Raw genomic sequence first — 17,959 nt, 5'->3', positions numbered from 1 at the left:
CATATCTCTGTACTTGAATACGCACGCCTACACCAGTTTCTTTGGCGCTTCAGTGCATTTTACATTATTACTCCACCACAGACCAATAATCACTAAGTTAGCAATTTATTCTCCATAACGTTATGTACCTAGCTGCATCCCAAATAGCTTAAATGTTTAAAAATGCTGCACAAATGTCGCTCTTGTCTAAAAATAACCAAAACTGTAAAAACGGCGGAAAATGATTAGCATGGTGTCTAGTGCTCATTCTTCCGTGTGATTACAAACGCAGTCAGCAGATTGAAGTACCAACCAAAAAAAAGTCGTTTGTTCGTTTGTTCCCTGGTAATCCATCATCTATGTACAACACACCCCTACCACTTTATGGTAGTCAAGAAAAGCCTTTAAGGCAACAAAGATGCCATTACCAACACCAGAGTCGGCCGCGGTGGTCTAGCGGTTCTAGCCGCTCAGTCCGGAACTGCGCGACTGCTACGGTCTTTAAGGCAACAAAGATGCCATTACCAACACCACAGTCGGCCGCGGTGGTCTAGCGGCTCTAGCTGCTCAGTCCGGAACCGCGCGACTGCTACGGTCGCAGGTTCGAATCCTGCCTCGGGCATGGATGTGTGTGATGTTCTTAGGTTAGTTAGGTTTAAGTAGTTCTAAGTTCTAGGGGACTGATGACCACAGATGTTAAGTCCCATATGGCTCAGTGCCATTTGAACCATTTTGAACCAACACCACACTGAGTTTGAATGGGGCCGTGTAATAGGGCTACAAGAATCTGTGTGTTCCTTCTGCGAAATTGCAGAAAGACTTGGGAAGAATGTAACCACTGTACATGATTGATAGCAGCTGTCGTCACAAGGATGTACGGTCACAAGAAGACCTGGCTCCGGGGGGCCACGTGGAACTATCTGGAGGAAAGACCATCGCTTTCGGCCTATGGCTCTGCACATCATACTGCATCTGTAGTAGGAATTTGGGCAAGATTTGGCACCACAGTGACACAACGAGCTGTTACAAATCGATTACTTCAACGACAGCTTCTAGTTGTGCGCCCTGTAGCGTGCACCCTACTGACCCCAAACTACAGCCATTCGCCAAGTCAACCGAGAGCTCATTTGAAGGCAGGATGTTGTGTTTTCTGATCAAAGCTGCTTCTTCCTCGATGCCAGTGATGGCCGTGTGTTGGTTAGGAGGAGCCTGTCTGCGTCCTAGGCGCACTGGACCTACACTCGGAGGTCCGGTCTCCAGTACGGTTTTCTATGACAGGGGGAATGCTCTTGCGGCTTTCCCACGTACCCTGACAGCAAATTTATCCGTCAGTCTGGCGGCTGATGTGCAGCCATTATGAACAGTAGTCCAGTGGATGTTTTCCAACAGGATAACGCTCGTCCACATACCATTGTTGTAACCGAACGTGCTCTACAGAAGATGTTGTCTCGGCCTGATCTATTACCAGATCCGTCTCCAATCGAGCACTTATGGGACGTCATCGGACGATGACTCCAGCGACATCCACAAACACCATTAACCATCCGTGCATCGACTGACCAAGTGCAACATGCGTGAAACTTCATCCCACAAACTGACGTCCGGCACTCGTACAACACAATGCATGCGCCTTTGCAAGAGCCCCAATGGAAATACATTGCTCTTTCTTTTGATCGGTAAGCATTTTCGGTAGTCACCTTGCACATAATTTGAGATATCCGCCTTTTTCCAAGAGAGTTGTGTATATACTGACTTCGTCCAACGTCGGGAAATTCATGATATTGACCATTAATTGTGAGTCGGCTATGAGATCTCAGTTATTGGGCCACCTGTAACACTATTCCATTGGTCTGAACTCTGTGTCCTTCACTATGCAGATTTGTACTTGCACGCTCTACTTCAAACCTATTGTCTAACCATGAACTAGACATGACTGCTATTGAACTTGAGCAGTTGCAGATCCAATAGCACACAAAAATCGGGTTACAGTAAGCAGCTGACGGGAGCTACTGAGCCACTGTATTTCCTTTTACCTGCAACCAGACGACTACCGAATTCAGACAATGACTTCTGTGGCTTCGTGGACAGTCAATAGACATTCTGTCGGTTACTCCAGCATTTCACATTTGCAATGGCTTATCTTGCTGTTACATTAAGGTGTGACCTTGCAATGTTAATCACTTAAACATGTTATCTAGACAGATCTATTCCCCAAAATTTCATTACTCTACATTAATTACTTTCTGATTTCGCGACTTTTTTTCTTCTATGTATTTCATAGACATAGCTACACAGATCACTGGCCGTAACAAAGCATTTACTGCACCTGTTATCTGTTTGGCTCTCGCCAGGACAAGGAGAAATAGATCAAGGTCCGACAATTTATTACGATTTAAAAGCGCGATGGAAGGATGTGAGAGATGATGAAAGGAGCGTATATGAAACAGTCTTTTCAGCTTTCAGAGACTGCACGTCGGGCCGTCGGCCAGTGCGTTGCGTAACGAGTGTGCCCTGGCGGGCCACGCCCTGGCGTTTCGCGTGCGAGCAGGGCCAGCCCGCTAATGTAACTACACTCGCTAATTGTTTATCTACCCCCACAATCTACACGCGGACGCGCCAGACCCTTGTTTGCGAACCGCACGGCCGGCCTGCGAGGCACATCGCACCTCCCGCCAACCACCTGCCACCTGCGCTACGCTTCTCGGCTGGCACGAATTTTCGGAAGACCCTTTACCTGTCGGCTAGGCCACCCGCCAGTGTCTGTGTTCGATAGGTTTTATGAGAGCAACGAGTAATTCTAGTCACTATTTCTTATTGCAGCTGGCGTAATGCGAAACTAGTCGCTTTACTAGCTCGACGTTAAAGGAAACTGGGAAGCCAGAGCGATTTTCTGTTGACGTACGACAGGTTCACCAAATTATTAGTACCCACACTACCATATTTATGATGCAACGAGGGTAATCGGGAAAGTAACTTCCGTTAGGATAAACTTTAAATAGCGGGAGACTCGAAGCAATCTTTTAGAAGAAGAAGGATGATTATGTCAGATCAAAATGCTCATCACTCTAAGGCATACCAACATCATAAGTAATGACAACTTCTACACAGTGGTCAAAACAAAACTGGCCCATAGAATATTGCATGCATCTACATCTACATCTACATCCATACTCCGCAAGCCACCTGAAGGTGTGTGGCGGAGGGTACCTTGAGTATTTCTATCGGTTCTCCCTTCTATTCCAGTCTCGTATTGTTCGTGGAAAGGAGGATTGTCGGTATGCCTCTGTGTGGGCTCTAATCTCTCTTATTGTATCCGCGTGGTCTCTTCGTGAGATATACGTAGGAGGCAGCAATATACTGCTTGACTCCTCGGTGAAAGTATGTTCTCGAAACTTCAACAGCCGGCCGAAGTGGCCGTGCGGTTAAAGGCGCTGCAGTCTGGAACCGCAAGACCGCTACGGTCGCAGGTTCGAATCCTGCCTCGGGCATGGATGTTTGTGATGTCCTTAGGTTAGTTAGGTTCAACTAGTTCTAAGTTCTAGGGGACTAATGACCTCAGCAGTTGAGTCCCATAGTGCTCAGAGCCATTTGAACCATTTTTGAAACTTCAACAAAAGCCCGTACCGAGCTACTGAGCGTCTCTCTTGCAGAGTCTTCCACTGGAGTTTATTTATCATCTTCGTAACGCTTTCACGATTACCAAATCATCCTGTAACGAAGCGCGCTGCTCTCCGTTGGATCTTCTCTATCTCTTCTGTCAACACTATCTGGTACGGATTCCAAACTGGTGAGCAGTATTCAAGCAGTAGGCGAACAAGTGTACTGTAACCTACTACTTTTGTTTTCGGATTGCATATCCTTAGGATTCTTCCAATGAATCTCAGTCTGGCAACTGCTTTACCGACGATCAACTTTATATGATCATTCCATTTTAAATCACTTCTAATGCCTACTCCCAGATAATTTATGGAATTAATTGCTTCCAGTTGCTGACCTGCTATATTGTAGTTAAATGATAAGGTATCTTTCTTTCTATGTATTCGCAGCACATTACACTTGTCTACATTGAGGTTCAATTGCCATTCCCTGCACCATGCGTCAATTCGCTGCAGATCCTCCTGCATTTCAGTACAATGTTCCATTGTTACAACCTCTCGATATACCACAGCATGATCCGCAAAAAGCCTTAGTGAACTACCGATGTTATCCACAAGGTCATTTATGTATATTGTGAATAGCAACGGTCCTACAACACTCCCCTGCGGCACACCTGAAATCACTCTGCAAGTACAAATCTGCATGGTGCAGGACTCAGAGTTCAGACCGATGGAATTGTGTTACAAGTGGACCAATAACTGCGACCTGATAGCCGATTCACAAGTAATGGTCAAGATCATGAATTTACCCACATTGGACGCAGTCAGTATATACACAACGCTCGTGGAAAAAGGCGGATATCTCAGATTATGTGTAAGGTGACTACCGAAAATGCTTACCGATCAAAAGAGAGAGAGAGAGCAATGTATTTCCGTTGGGGCTCTTAGACCTCGTAACCAGTGAATATTGCCTGTTTCTTATTCCTGAAACAATGTCTTTGTGAACAATCGTTTGTAGACGTCGAGGAACTCAAAACTGCCATTGACAACTGGTTCAGTCCCCAAGCGAGAACTTATATGCGTGGGGTTATAGGAGCCAGTGACGCGCTACATGAATCCCTTAGAAGTCAAAAGACTCCAAAAGTTTATTGATTAACCAAACATTAGTAAGTGGTTCTTCGTTGGGACGCTCTTTCGCCATATAACACGGCCTTCTGGTAGCTGCGAGCTTCGTATTGAAGAAAGCAGAGCTTAACATCCTCTAGTTTCTCCCAGAAATATTAATATAGGTCCTGTCACAAGGATCGAGCGATCAGGTATTGGACTTCATTTAACGGTTCCCAGTAAATTTCTCTTACAGGATACGAGAGGTTACTGATTAAAGAGGGAAGGCGTGCTGGATGTTTAAAGGACATTTACTCTCAACATGGAGCGTAATCCTGAACTTCATTAAACATGTAACGAGTATATAATTCTAAATCTGTGGTTCTGTAACGAAAAACTAAATTAATCATCATTATCCAACGAAGATTATTTTGGCTCAGAGATGCAACATGGATACTCACGCAAAGACGCAAATATATACAGAATAGGGGAGGATCATACTCACCACTTCCTAGCAAAAGTTCAGTCGACAAAACTTACTTGTGACTCGCATCGCAAGGAAACGCAACACTCTGTCGAGATCACGATGCTTGAAGTCAGTCGTGAAAGGATGAGGAACAAGTTAGGCCCATTCTGAATCTATTAAGCCACAGCAACATTATGACTCCTAGAACGCCATAATTTTGATAACTGATGTCTTTAATGTTACAGAAAATTCCTAATCTGAGAAAGCTGAGCCAATTCCCATCCAAAATCAAGTCCGCATAGAAGTGTCACATGATACTACCCACACAGCAGCTCAACGCCCCTCGTGTGACTGACTATGTATATAAAATATCCAACCCTCCTCACCTCCAATGCCCAAAGACCGAAGAAACTTGGAGGGGGCGAAATGACCAGTCAAGGAGGAGAATGTTTCATTAATACCAGGCGGATTCTCCTTTCAGAAAGTAGAACAGACAGAGTCTGTGTCCTCTTGCTCAAAATTTTCCATCGGTTCAACCAGTTCACCAAGTTGCACGGGTTTCCAATTAGACCCACAATGATTATTCTGCCTATCATCCAAGTTTAGCTTACCGGGCATAGTGTGCTGAATATCGAATATACTCAGGTGTGCTGAAAAGCAATGACTCCGATTTTTTAATATAATAACCTTTAAAGCTTTTTACCTCAAACAAACGTTATTGCCATTGTGCATCTTTATTCTTCATGTCTACGTATTTATTTCTCAAATGGCTCTGAGCACTATGGGACTCAACTGCTGAGGTCATTAGTCCCCTAGAACTTAGAACTAGTTAAACCTAACTAACCTAAGGACATCACAAACATCCATGCCCGAGGCAGGATTCGAACCTGCGACCGTCGTATTTATTTCTCAACATAGTCACCCTGGTGATGAACACATTTCTGCCAGTACCGTCACCGCAGAATGCTTCAGTTTGTTGACGGAGCCACAATATCACTTCTGCTTGAGCCGCTTCATCACTATCAATATGCAGTCCTCGAAAGTGATCATTATGTTTTGGAAACAGAAGAAAATTCGATAAGGCCAAGTCAGGACTGTACGGAGAATGATCGATGAGAGTGAACCAAAGGTTTCGGATTATTGCGGATGTCGCAGCGTTCGTGTGTAGTCTGGCATCGCCGTGCTGAAGAAGAGGGTGGTCAGTGTGTCAACAAAGTTTTTGAATTCGAAACTCGATTACAAAAAATGGTTCAAATGGCTCTGAGCACTATGGGACTCAACTGCTGTGGTTATCAGTCCCCTAGAACTTAGAACTACTTAAACCTAACTAACCTAAGGACATCACACACATCCATGCCCGAGGCAGGATTCGAACCTGCGACCGTAGCAGTCGCACGGTTCCGGACTGCGCGCCTAGAACCGCGAGACCACCACGGCCGGCAAACTCGATTACAGCAAGCTGTTTCTCACACACCGACTTAGTCACGTCCACACCACCATGTTACACGCTACAGTTCGGATCATGCTAGCCACAGAGGTCTGCAAATATGCAGACATGTAGAGTAAACGTGTAGAATGATAAGTTTGTTTCATTTGAAAAGCATTAAGAGTTTTCAGATTAAAAAATTCGGAAGAATTTTTTTCAGCACGCCTTCGTAAGAAAAAAATGAAAATAAAAAATAGTTTCGGTTCACAGCATCGCCTCTCTCCGTGACATGGAAAAAATATTTAAAAAAACACAGAAAAAAGACACTCTGTACAACCTGATAAAACCACTAAATTATATGACGAGTGGACTGACTGCTGCTTTTCGAAGCGAATGTCGATTACGCTGACAAGTGAAGCAGAATGAAATTTTACACTGTCAATTTTGTGTTATTCAGAATAAACTTGGTCACACAGGATAGCTTCAAAACAGTTTAGCGGTTCAGACTCCTCTGAATTATCATCATAATCACTAATTCCTTCCAAAAGTAAAAGGTCTACTGTGACCTAACCCCGGTGTTGGCCACTCACAAGACATGCATCGATGTCAAGTAACCATGATAGCCGTTCAGAGATTGTACAACGTGTTACTTTTGTAACAAGTTTCCGGTTCTGATGATGAGTGAGAAGTGTCGAAACTGACAAAAATGGTTCAAATGGCTCTGAGCACTATGGGACTTTACATCTATGGTCATCAGTCCCCTAGAACTCAGGACTACTTAAACCTAACCAACCTAAGGACAGCACACAACACCCAGTCATCACGAGGCAGAGAAAATCCCTGACCCCGCCGGGAATCGAACCCGGGAACCCGGGCGCGGGAAGCGAGAACGCTACCACACGACCACGAGCAGCGGACTCGAAACTGACAGACAGTTTTAAATCCTTCCAATAAAATGGAAACAATTGTGACTAAGAAAAACATGAAGTAGTCTCGCAGGAAACTAAAACAGCCAGTAAAAGAGTTACCATAAAAATGAAGATAACATCTGAACAGGAAAAACCTTTCTGTGTTTGTAGTCTGTACTCGCGGGTTCTGAGAGCTGGCTACAGAACTTCTGTAGCTCCAGTTTCTTGCGGTGCCGACCTCGCCAGAGGTGCGCCCCACTGCCTCGCGGCCCCAGGCACCGGCGAAAGCCACTTTCGGCAAGTTGGCTCGTTAGGTAACTAATTACATTAAGTGATCCCGCATCTAAATTCTGGCAGATAATGCGCTCGATGGGCTGGGAACGGAGCGCCAACCCTCTGTTTCGGTCCGACTTCAAGGAATTGTGCGCGAGGTAGGTGCGGCGCGCCTTCATTGCTCCAAAGTGGAGTTCCTGCCCTGTTAAAAACGCAATCTCATCGACGGGCATCTGTTACGCTACAGTGGTGTGACGCGTCACTCCAGCCTGCAATTAGACGGAAGTGACCTGCCAGACAGCTGTACTCTCAATTCATTACGCAAGTGGCCTCAGCTTAGCTTCCTGCGTGACAAAACTTTGTTACTCTAGTAGGTACTACATCACATCTCTATCTACATGACGCTGCGTGATGCAGCTTTGTTATTCCAATACTTACTATATCTACATCTACAAAACTACTCTGTAATTCATTATGAAATGCCTGGCGGATGGTTCATCGAAGCAGTTTCACAATGTTTCCCTACCGTTCCACTCTCTAACAGTGGGCTGGAAAAATGAACGCTTGACCCTTTCCGTGCGAGCTCTGATTCCTCTTATTTTATTACAATGACCATTTCTCCCTATGTAGGTCGGTTCCAACATGATATTTTCGCATTCATTGGACAGCATTGTACGGTCAAATTTTGTGAGAAAATCTCTGCGCAACGAAAAACACCTTGGTTTGAATGATTGCCATCCCATCTCCCCGTATCATATGCGGGACCCTCTCTCCCATATTTCGCGTTAATACAAAAGGAGCTGCCCCTCTTTGAACTTTTTCGATGTCCTCCGTCAGTCCTGTCTGGTAAGGATCCCAGACTGCACAGCCTTACTCTAGCTGACGATAGACACGCGTAGTGCAGACAGTCTGTTTAGTAGACCTGTTGCATCTTGTAAGTGTTATGCAAATAAAACGCAGTCTTTCGTTTGCCTTCCCCATAACATTATTTGTATGATTGTTCGAAATTAAGTTGTTCGTAACTGTATTTCCTAGCTATTTAAATGAATTGACAGCCTTTAAATTTGTGTGATTTATCATGTAACCGAAATAGTTCATTTTGGTACACTTTTAGCCGGCCGGTGTGGCCGAGCGGTTCTAGGCGCTTCAGTCTGGAACCGCTCGACCGCTACGGCCGAAGGTTCGAATCCTGCCTCGGGCATGGATGTGTGTGATGTCCTCAGGTTAGTTAGCTTTAAGTAGTTCCAAGTTCTAGGGGACTGATGACCTCAGATGTTAAGTCCCATAGTGCTAAGAGCCATTTGAACCTTAATTTTTTTTTTTGGTACACTTTTCATTATCTAGAGTCAATTGCCATTGTTTGCACCATACATATATCTTCTCTAAATCATTTGCCAGTAGGATTTGATCCTCTGATAAGTTCGTTAGACAGTAAATGACAGCATCACCTGCAACCAATTTATGAAGACTGCTCAGATTGTCTCCTGAATCATTTATATGGATCAGGAACAGCAGAAGCCCAATAAAACTTCCTGGGGGAACGCCAGATATCTCTTCCGTTTTACACGATGAACTTCCATCAGTTACTACGAGCTGTGATCTTTCCTGCACGGTATCACGAATTCAGTCGTACGACCGAGAAGATATTCCACAGGCACGCAGCTTGATTACAGACCCCTTGTGAGGGATGGTATCGAAAGCCTTCTGGAAATTTAGAAATAGGAAATGAGTCTGCGATGCCCTTTCGATAGCATTCATTACTTTGTGAGAACAAAGAGTTAATTGTGTTCCATAAGAATGATATCTTCTGAATCTATGCTGTAACGTATCGACCGTTCTCCTTGAGGAAATTCATAATTTTAGATACCAGTATATTTCAGAAAATCCTATCGCTTATCAACGTCAATGTCATGTGTCTTAGCACTGATACCAATTCTGAGTTTCATAGCCGACCGGGGTGGCCAAGCGGTTAAAGGCGCTACAGTCTGGAACCGCGTGACTGCTACGGTCGCAGGTTCGAATCCTGCCTCGGGCATGGATGTGTGTGATGTCCTTAGGTTAGTTAGGTATAAGTAGTTCTAAGTTCTAGGGGACTGATGACCTTGGAAGTTAAGTCCCATTGTGCTCAGAGCCATTTGAACCATTTTTTTTAGTTTCAAATATCCTTGAATTGCTAGAAAGCTAGATAAGTGACCTCCATATTCGTAGGATTTAAGCATTATTGAGTCATTCCGATCCATATCACCAGATATCTTCGCGGGTAGGAGAACTGAGCCTTCAACTCCAACCGTACATCTTTTCTCGGTATCGAGGTCCACCCCGGTAGCTGAGTGGATGCCGGCACGGTAACTCGGAGTGTTCAGTCAGACGATTAGCTGCCCTCTGTAATAAAACAAACTGAGTCAACAGATCAACGAACAACCTGAACGGGTGTCATGAGACGTCCGCCCCGAACATATACAACGAACAATATAGAACAAAATGAGATCAACAAAGAATTTTAAAAAAAAAGTGGTCAGTGTGATGGAATGTCGTGCCAAAGGGCCCGGGTTCGATTCCCGGCTGGGTCGGAGATTTTCTCCGCCCAGGAACTGGCTGTTGTGTTGTCATCATGATCATCTCATCCCCATTGACATACAAGACGCCGAAGTGGCGTCAACTCACAAGATTTGCACCAGGCGAACGGTCTACCCGACGGGAGGCGCTAGCCACACGACATTTCATTTCATCGATATCGAGGATATTAAAATTTTGCAAACCACTGATCCGTTCGCCATGCGGCAGCTTCGATGGTAGGATTTTTTTTTTTTTTGGTCATCAGTCTACTGACTGGTTTGATGCGGCCCGCCACGAATTCCGTGCCTGTGCTTACCTCTTCATCTCAGAGTAGCACTTGCAACCTACGTTCTCAATTATTTGCTTCACGTATTCCAATCTCTGTCTACGTCTACAGTTTTTGCCCTCTACAGCTCCCTCTAGTACCATGGAAGTCATTCCCTCATGTCTTAGCAGATGTCCTATCATCCTGTTCCTTCTCCTTATCAGTGTTTTCCATATATTCCTTTCCTCTCCGATTCTGCGTAGAACCTCCTCATTCCTTACCTTATCAGTCCACCTAATTTTCAACATTCGTCTATAGCACCACATATCAAATGCTTCGATTCTCTTCTCTTCCGGTTTTCCCACAGTCCATGTTTCACTACCATACAATGCTGTACTCCAGACGTACATCCTCAGAAATTTCTTCCTCAAATTAAGGCCGGTATTTGATATTAGTAGCCTTCTCTTGGCCAGAAATGCCTTTTTTGCCATAGCGAGTCTGCTTTTGATGTCCTCCTTGCTCCGTCCGTCATTGGTTATTTTACTGCCTAGGTAGCAGAATTCCTTAACTTCGTGACCATCAATCCTGATGTTAAGTTTCTCGCTGTTCTCATTTCTACTACTTCTCATTACCTTCATCTTTCTCCGATTTACTCTTAAACCATACTGTGTACTCATTAGACTGTTCATTCCGTTCAGCAGATCATTTAATTCTTCTTCACTTTCACTCAGGATAGCAATGTCATCAGCGAATCGTATCATTGATATCCTTTCACCTTGTATTTTAATTCCACTCCTGTACCTTTCTTTTATTTCCATCATTGCTCTCTCGATGTACAGATTGAAGAGTAGGGGCGAAAGGCTACAGCCTTGTCTTACACCCTTCTTAATACGAGCACTTCGTTCTTGATCGTCCACTCTTATTATTCCCTCTTGGTTGTTGTACATATTGTATATGACCCGTCTCTCCCTATAGCTTACCCCTACTTTTTTCAGAATCTCGAACAGCTTGCACCATTTTATATTGTCGAACGCTTTTTCCAGGTCGAAAAATCCTATGAAAGTGTCTTGATTTTTCTTTAGCCTTGCTTCCATTATTAGCCGTAACGTCAGAATTGCCTCACTCGTCCCTTTACTTTTCCTAAAGCCAAACTGATTGCCCTTGGCCAAAATTTATGTCTCTTGAACAAGGACGTCGTTAAATACATTCCGCCGACTGAGAGGTCGATCATGACCACATCCTCATACCACAACCGGTTACGTTCATGATGTCTTCCACAAGTAGTTAATAAAAAGTATTTAATGAAACGTATTTTTGAAATTCTCTGCGTAACATCTCCACAACATTGGAAAGTTAAATTTTATCTTGTTATAACTTGTAACATATTGCACACTGTTCAAAGTTAGTCGCGTAATTCACGCATCAAATGTACATTAATTCACAATAATGTTACATCAAGCAATATTTCTACACTTATCAACGTAGCACGTGCTGTCTTGTTGTAAATATTTTTAAGAGAGACGTTTATGGATTTGCTGTCTTTTTATCGCACATTATTTGTGACGAATGTGATGCACAAACAGGAGTTAGAAGATGAATCGAGTATTGTCAAGAAGAGCCTTCAGGCAGCTACGTGGCAGCTTTTGATTACTATATGAGCGGCGTCTGTTACAAGAAACGAAATAGGAACTAAATGTTCAAATGTGTGTGAAATCTTATGGGACTTAACTGCTAAGGTCATCAGTCCCTAAGCTTACACACTACTTAACCTAAATTATCCTAAGGACAAACACGCACACCCATGCCCGAGGGAGGACTCGAACCTCCACCGGGATACACCGAAGAAATAGGAACTAATGAGACGTAAATCACCTTCCTATACGGCAAAAGCAGAATTCAAGTGTAGTTTTACGGATAACCAAGGAGATTATGGTCTTTGGTCCTCGCACATGTCAATAAGTCATCTACCCTTTTCTGGACAATGCACGTTGAAGCCAATAAATGGGGCGGGGAACGGAGTTAATGATCGATGTTAATCGCTAATTATCAAGTGAAATGCTATGCCTCAGAATTTCGAAATCCATAGTGAAAAATGACAAATCAATAAACACATCGCAGTGGAGGCAAAGTAGTAGGAGACTAACGTATGTTCGCCACAGTAAAATACTGAACAACTGACGCCTCCAATTTCAAACATTATGGCAGCATCACATTTAGCAGAGGGCTGATGTTGTCTTGTTCTGTGCATTGGCTCTCCACGTGTGTGGCGCTGGGCAGTGAAGACTGGCCTCGCTCCGGGACCATAAATCGTGTTGTTCCGTGCGTTGATAGCCGTCTCTGCGCCGTACTGGCGCCGCCGACGTCACGAGTGGCAGAACTCCCTCCCCCGCCCCCTCCTCACCCCCTCCGCGAGACCCGACCTCATCAGATAATAACGCGGCCAGCAAGCCGATTGTGCGGCTTTAATTTTCCAGAAAGAGTAAACATTCGCTTTTGCCATTCCTTTACATTTTAATTAAAGTAGCGGATCGCTGTGATATTTAATGGAATCTTCTCCCTTGGAGCATCGGAATAAGATTAACGTTCGGAGCGGGCAAAGACAGCGCGAGCAGAAATGTGTGCGAATCCATAACGGTTTTACTTTATTCCGCTTATAATGTAAACTATTAGAACCAACGTTCATTTTTGATTGTATTAGCTTAGGAAAGCACCTCAGAAAATATTTCTACAGGGAAGGATTTCGGCTCTGTAGACTCATATTTCACAGTTGTAGCAAGTGCATAAAGGTTTTCTGACGTTCATTTTACGATTCCCTTCTCTACAAGGTTTCAGGTGGCCCCAGTGGTTAAGACATTAGACTCTGGTTAGAGAAGAGAGATGTTTCTAACAAGGGAACCTCCCCATCGCACCCCCCTCAGATTTCGTTATAAGTTGGCACAGTGGATAGGCCTTGAAAAACTGAACACAGATCAATCGAGAAAACAGGAAGAAGTTCTGTGGAACTATGAAAAAATAAGCAAAATATACAAACTGAGTAGACCATGCGAAGATAGCCAACATCAAGCATGATCTGATCGCAGCAGCGCCGTGGTCCCGTGGTTAGCGTGAGCAACTGCGGAACGAGAGGTCTTTGGTTCAAGTCTCCCTCGAGCGAAGAATTTTTCTTTATTTTCGCAAAGTTATGATCTGTCCATTCGTTCATTGACGTCTCTGTTCACTGTAATAAGTTTAGTGTCTGTGTTTTTCGACCGCACCGTAAAACCGTGCGATTAGTAGACGAAAGAACGTGACTCTTCAATGAGAACCGAAAACATTTTATCGCAAGGTCATAGGTCAACCGATTCCTCCACAGGAAAACACGTCTGATGTATTCTATACGACACTGGTGACGGCATGTGCGTCACATGACAGGAATATGTTGTCGACCCACATAACTTGTACGCTTGGCGAATGGGTAAAAACATTCTTCTACGTTGCCCGATTTAGGTTTTCTTGTGGACGTGATAATTACTCCCAAAAAAGTGATGAAAACATAAGAGTTTGTTACATAAACTGCAAAAAATGAATCTAACAGTTTCACAGTCGCTCACTTTACCTTGTGTTCTGTTAAAACAAATGTTTTTAACGTTTTCAAATTTTTCCGTGTGTAGACCGTCAAATCCTGCATATGTCCAAGCAAATCTGAATATGTCCTGGAACTTTGGAGAGCGAAGTTGATTATGTGTGAGTGCCTGGACTTTGATAATTGTCTGAAAATAAAAAATTAAAATTTTCGCTGAAAGGAAGATTTGAAACAAGGACCTCTCGCTCTGCAGCTGCTCACGCTAACCACGGGACCACGGCGCTGCTGGCTGAAGTCTCTCCCAGATGTTGCCTATAATGCGCATGGATTACTCAGTTTGTATATTTTGCTTAATTTTTCAGAGTTCCACACAACTTCTTCCTGTTTTCTTGATTGATCTGTGTTCAGTTTTCCAAGGCCTATCCACTGTGCCAACTTATAACTAAATCTGAGGGGGGGGTGCGATGGGGAGATTCCCTTGTAAGACCTTAGTAAACTGCTCATTGCGAAAGCCAGGTTGTAGGCGACAATCGATTTTCTGATACATCCTTGCCAAACCAGAGCTAATATTTTGGCAAAATAACAACGTCATCAACGCGTAGTTTGCCGACCAGAGTGGCTGAGCGGTTCTAGGCGCTACAGTCTTGAACCGTGCGACCGCTACGGACGCAGGTTTGAATCCTGCCTCGGGCATGGATGTATGTGATGTCCTTAGGTTAGTTAGGTTTACGTAGGTCTAAGTTCTGATGACCTCAGATGTTAAGTCCCATAGTGCTCGGAGCCATTTGAACCAATCTTATCTTTATAACTTTCGGCTTCCTCCAGTTTACTCTCAGTGCACTTCTGTGCTCATTAGCTTATTCATTCCGTTTTACCGATCCTATAATTTCCTCACATTCACTGACTGGAGTGTCGTTTGTGAATCCTATCAGTTGTCGATTTATATCGCAAGATGTCTCCCGTAGATGGAGAGGAAACGCCAGTGCTGAGGTTCAAATAAAGTGACTTTAATACGTTTTTATTTTGTCGCTTTCTCGTCTGTTTTTCTACATGATACTCTGCAAGCCACTTCATAGTGTGTGGCAGAGTCTGTTCGATACACATTTAGCAAATGATTTGAAAGTAACTTTTAGATGAACTAGATACTTGAAACCTACAGCATAGGTCAGAACTGGATGACGATGCAATATTAACTCGCTTTCTTGTCTGGAGTGCAGCGGAGGATACTTTGTGTGCTACTGCTATTTTCTCTTTTCCTGTTCCAGTCGAGAATGTTTCGTGGTTAGAATGATTGCTGGTAAGCTTCAATGTGAGCTCCAGTCTCTCTAATTTTTACTTCCACGGTCTTTTCTCTAGATACAATCAGGAGGAACCACTACATTGGTCGAGTCGGGTGAATTTCTTTTATAATCTCATCAAAATGCTTGAAATCGACTGAAAAATTTGATACACAGAAGACTGAAAAGCAGAAAATCAGTAATTTAAAAACTTCTTTCTATAAGACATTTCCAAAAGTATGAAATAATTTCTCCTAGCCCCATACAGACAGTTCTGAAAATTTGTGCTTGTAATTTTTTAATAGCCTGTCACCACACATGTAAAATTTAAAACGGAAAACGTGGGGCGCATCCAGTAGATATCAGTGAGGAAAGTTGAGAATAGCTGTCACTGAAAAGTTTACTGAACAATTCATATCACTGGCAGTGAAACAAAATTGTTGGCGATTTATGTGAACTACTCACGAATCAATTATCTATTACATGCGCCACACGTTTTTCATTTAAAACTTTACAAGTATTGTCACGGTTGTTAGAAATTCACAATTTTTCAGAACTGTATGCCGTGTCCAATGGCTTTGCCGCAGTGGTAACACCAGATCTTCGTAGTTATGGGTTTGCAGTTTTGCGCTCTTGAGCTTGGCTAGCACTTGGATGGGTCACCGTCTGGATCTTCCCAGTGCTGTTGGCAAGTGGGGTGTACCCAGACCTTGGAGGCCAGTTGAGGAAGTAATGGCACCGGCCACATGCCCCTCCGTATACGCGTGTGGCGACGCTTTAGAGCTGAGAATGACACGGCGGCCGGTCAGTACCCTTGGGCCTTCATGGCCTGTTCGCACTGCGTTTTTTTTTTCTCAATATGGTGTATGCAATGAGACGAACATAAATGACACTTACATCCAAATATTATACTTACGCAGCAGTTGTCACGGTTCGTGATGGTCCACTGGCCACTCAAAAGGCAGGACAACGATCTTAACAAGGTATGTGATGAAGGACGGAAGTGCAAGCTGTGCAACGTACTCTCACGCTGGCCATAAAGTCGTAAGGAGTTATTGTCGTAAGGCGCTGCGTTCCTCCAGCAGTCCGGCTGACAACTGCCATATGGTCGTTAGTGATTGTGGACGTACTGCAATACGTCTGCCCAACGAATCCCACACGTACTCGATGGGATTAAAGTCGAGGGAACAAACAGGCCAGTCCACCCTCGTCTTTCAAGAGCAACTCTACCTGCAGTGTTCAAAGCGGTCGCACATTGTCATCCATAAAGATAAAATTAGGATCGAGTGCAACCCTGAAAAGACGCACATGAAGAAGGAATACAGTGTCACAAAACCATTGAACGTTGAGTATATCAAGTTGAAAGTTCTACCTGGCAGTACGGCCATGGGACATTATGCCTTCCCACATTATACAATCTAAATGATCACGTTCGATAATGTTCCAGGGTGAAGCTCGTGTTTCCACCTCTCGCCATATGAGGTTACGTCCAGAGCTGACGAACGTGACCATTTTCGTGGTCCATGTGGTATACTGTGGGGACGCACAAAATTTGGGTGGAGATATTGACCTTCAGATCGTTCACCACGGTACACTCCCCATCAAAATTATTTTTTACTCTATACTCCTTCCCCATTTGCGTCTTTTCAGGAGCGCGTTCGGCCCTGACTCCGTTATTATGGATGAGTATGCACGACTGCATCGAACAGCGCGAGTGGAGGAGTTTTTGGAACGAGGGAATATTTGACGAATGGACTGACCTGCCCGTTCTCATCGAGCAGGTGTGGGGCACTTTTGAGAGACGTATTGCAACACGTCCGCATTCACCAACGAGCGTCTAGCAGTTGTGGAGTAATGGAGAACCCTATTACATCTACATCTACATCTACATCTATACTCCGCGAGCCACCTTACGGTGTGTGGCGGAGGGTACTTATTGTACCACTATCTGATCCCCCCTTCCCTGTTCCATTCACGAATTGTGCGTGGGAAGAACGACTGCTTGTAAGTCTCCGTATTTGCTCTAATTTCTCGGATCTTTTCGTTGTGATCATTACGCGAGATATATGTGGGCGGTAGTAATATGTTGCCCATCTCTTCCCGGAATGTGCTCTCTCGTAATTTCGATAATAAACCTCTCCGTATTGCGTAACGCCTTTCTTGAAGTGTCCGCCACTGGAGCTTGTTCAGCATCTCCGTAACGCTCTCGCGCTGACTAAATGTCCCCATGACGAATCGCGCTGCTTTTCGCTGGATCATGTCTATCTCTTCTATTAATCCAACCTGGTAAGGGTCCCATACTGATGAGCAATACTCAAGAATCGGACGAACAAGCGTTTTGTAAGCTACTTCTTTCGTCGATGAGTCACATTTTCTTAGAATTCTTCCTATGAATCTCAACCTGGCGCCTGCTTTTCCCACTATTTGTTTTATGTGATCATTCCACTTCAGATCGCTCCGGATAGTAACTCCTAAGTATTTTACGGTCGTTACCGCTTCCAATGATTTACCACCTATGGCATAATCGTATTACAAGAACTCCTCACC

At 44.1% G+C, this 17,959-nt stretch overlaps 1 protein-coding gene across 1 annotated transcript in view; it reads left to right on the top strand.

Annotated features, from left to right (window-relative positions):
* LOC126260102 (cytotoxic granule associated RNA binding protein TIA1-like) overlaps positions 1-17,959 on the top strand; it is a 1,041,743-nt gene that overhangs the window by 195,428 nt on the left and 828,356 nt on the right. The gene's annotated exons all lie outside the window — the stretch shown is intronic.

This window comes from Schistocerca nitens, chromosome 5 (genome assembly GCF_023898315.1).
Source record: "Schistocerca nitens isolate TAMUIC-IGC-003100 chromosome 5, iqSchNite1.1, whole genome shotgun sequence".
NCBI classification, from domain to species: Eukaryota; Metazoa; Arthropoda; class Insecta; order Orthoptera; family Acrididae; genus Schistocerca; species Schistocerca nitens.
The sequence above is the reverse complement of the archived record's forward strand: the minus strand, read 5'-3'. Positions and strand labels throughout refer to the sequence as shown.